Source organism: Gekko japonicus, unplaced genomic scaffold (genome assembly GCF_001447785.1).
Source record: "Gekko japonicus isolate JY-2015 unplaced genomic scaffold, Gekko_japonicus_V1.1 scaffold170, whole genome shotgun sequence".
NCBI classification, from domain to species: domain Eukaryota; kingdom Metazoa; phylum Chordata; class Lepidosauria; order Squamata; family Gekkonidae; genus Gekko; species Gekko japonicus.
The window spans coordinates 95582-98741 of record NW_015160212.1 but is presented as its reverse complement, the minus strand read 5'-3'; the positions used below and the strand labels follow the sequence as shown (position 1 = coordinate 98741).

The window sequence follows — 3160 nt, the reverse complement described above, 5'->3', positions numbered from 1 at the left end:
CCAGGGGCTGGAATTGCCTTGGGGGACCGGGTGGCTTTGGGGAGGGAACTCAGTGAAACACCACTTGGGGTGGGGAAAGAAGGTTTCGCGTGGAGTGATCCCACGGAAGAAGTGTGGGGTGGGTGGATGGGCAAGGGAGCTGCATCGCCCGTCACAGTTGTGCTTTTACGTGTATGAACATGTTAAGAGAGGGGCCCTGTGTCTCAGCGGTTGAGCGCCTGCTTTCCTTGGCCTCTCCATTGAAATGATCTTAGGTAGCCGATGTTAGAAAACACTTTTAAGGAGATCTTGGTTTTTTGGACAAGGTTAAAGACTGTTATATTCTTGTGTGGCTTACATAAAAACTCAATAAAACCATAAAAGCTCTTCAAAAGGGTGACTGTAACAGTTCCTTGTTTTAAAATCAAATAAACAGTTAAAAAAACCAGAAAAACACCTTTCCCTGCTTGAGAGGCTGCAGAGCTGTTGCCTCTTAGTGTATTTATTTATTATTTATTTACTTCTTAGATTAGAATTTTTTTTGACCGTCCTTCCCTGCTTGCAAGGGACAAGGGACAGCTCACAACAATTTAATTCAGTATGGGTAAAATAAGTTAAAGCCATAAAAACTCAATAAAACCATAAAAACCACAAAAGCTCTTCAAAAGGGGGAACAAACGGGTAACTCGGACTTGGTGTGGTAAGAAGTTGTAACCCGAATGGAACAATCAACATAAATATGTTATCTGGGGGCGAATGCAGATTGATGTAATAGGTCACGGTAGGCATCTTATAGAAGAGAGCATAAATTTCAGTTTGGTGTTATTTAGGTTGTTAATAAGATGTAATATTGAAGTGGTCATTTGTTCTTTTCTATGCCCAGCTGATGTTGATTGTAACAATCCCTTGTTTTAAAATCAAATAAACAATTAAAAAACAGAAAAACACCTTTCCCTGCTTGAGAACCTGAAGAGCTGTTGCCGGTTAGTATATTGCCTGTTAGGGTATTATTTATTTATTTATTTGATTTGATTTGATTAGTTTTTTTTAAACCGCCCTTCCCTGCTTGCACGGGGCTCAGGACGGTTCACAACAGTCTAATTCAGTACAGCGTAAAATAAGTTAAAACCATAAAAACCTCAATATTTTAAACATTCAGAGCATTTAATCATTTCAAGGCATTTTAAAAACAAGATGGCAGTGCTCGCATTCAGTTGTGGGGCGGGGAGGGTGCCAGGCAGGTGTAAGGACAGTTCTGTTACCACCTGACGCTTATGTGACGTCTTCCCATCCACCCCTGTGGAGAACAGGAAACTGCTGCTCTTGAGTGTTGCAGTAAGGTCAAGACATCGCAGTTTGCAGGACACTAGGTGTCCTGGCCTTCAGTAGCAGTACGGCCAGATACAGCCATAAGGGGGGAGCAAGGAAAAGCTACATTCTAACCACCAAACATACAAGCACCCTTTATATCCACAGGCACCAGTGTTCCCTCTAAGGTGTACGAGTGAGCGGACGCTCATTAACACAGGAAGCCCTGCTCAGCAGCAGTCTGGAGCCGCGCAGGGTCTTGCACAGCTTGTTGCCCATCTTAAGATTACAGCAGCTCTATTCTGCACAGGATGTGAACTGATCTGCTCGGGGGGGGGGGATTTAGAGGGAACATAGACAGACATTCCCCCCTCCACACTACTAATCAGTACTAATGGGCATTTTGCTAGTTCAACCATATGTTGCCAGTTTCCATTCCTCCCTCCTGCCCCCTTTTGTCCCCAGCTCACAAATTAAAATTTCTCATGTGGGTCGCATGTCCATGCGCCCCTCCCTTGCACTTCTCTGCTCTTCCGTTCTAGACAGGTAACACTCAGGGGTCTTTTTGTAGAAAAAGAGCTGCCGGAGCTCATTAGCATAAGCCACACCCCCTGACATCACCGGAAGTGTGTCACAAGGCCACACCCCCTGACATCACCAGAAGTGTGTCATAAGGCCACACCCCCTGACATCACCAGAAGTGTGTTATAAGGCCACACCCCCAAGCACCAAGAACACAGAGCATCACTGCGCCAGAGATAAGAACATAAGAGAAGCCATACTGGATCAGGCCCATCCAGTATCAACACACTGTGTCACACATCAGCCAAAAATACCAGGGGCCCTCTGGAGGTCCACCAGCAGCTTGTAGCATTTCCATTCCTTCAGCAGTAGCTTCTTCAACGTGGGAACTAACTGCCAACCAGTCCTCCATCAGGCAAGAGGCCTGCCTACTTTCCTAAAATATGGGACAGATGCCGCTTTGGGGGATAGTGCTCAGAAGAGCCACAGGTGGCTCCTGAACCACTATCACTGCATTAGATTCTGGTCTCAGATCCGGGACAGGGAATTAAGAGACTGGGGACTCCATCTGATACTATTATTAGCCATTAATTAATTAATGTATAGCCTCCTCTCCCGAAGACTGGCTCAGAGCGGGACTTCAGCACATGGTTGGAAACAGCAGAGCTTTAGTGGGAGTCAAGCACAGAACAGAATTGTTCTATCACAAACAATGAGCTACATTATCACATCCCAAAATATTGTAATGAATAAAAGGGCAACAGCATTAAAGAGAAGAGATTGGATTTATACCCCGCTCTTCACTACCCAAAGGAGCCTCAGAGTGGCTTACAAACTCCTTTCCCTTCCCCTCCCCACAACAGACACTCTTGTGAGATAGGTGGGGACGGGGCTGAGAGAGCTCTGAGAGAAACTGCTCTTTTTCAAAAACAGCTGTGCCAGAACTATGGCTTGCTCAAGGTCATCCAGCCAGGTGCGAGTGGAGGAATGGGGAATCAAACCCGGTTCTCCCAGATTAGCGTTCCCACACTTAACCACTATGCCATACTGGTCCTTCCTAAATCACATGAACATGGCACAACTGAGACACAGCAGTTTCCGTGACCTGTTGCTTTAAGAGGAGTGACAGATATCAAAATACACTTTTGTTGGAGGACAAAAAAAATATCAGGAAGGAGTTAAGAAGCTAACCTTAGGGGGAACTTTTTAATATCTTATTAAGTGAAATACCTACCCCCTCCCAATTCTGTAGTCAATCACTGGAGTATCTTTGAATCACACACACACCCCATACACAGAGAGAAACATACAAAAACAAGAGAGAGAAACATACAAAAATAAAATACATCAC

The 3160-nt window shown here is 44.9% G+C and overlaps 1 protein-coding gene across 1 annotated transcript in view; it reads left to right on the top strand.

The window, feature by feature from the left end:
- PHC1 (polyhomeotic homolog 1 (Drosophila)) overlaps positions 1-3160 on the top strand; it is a 52009-nt gene that overhangs the window by 12735 nt on the left and 36114 nt on the right. The window lies entirely within an intron of this gene.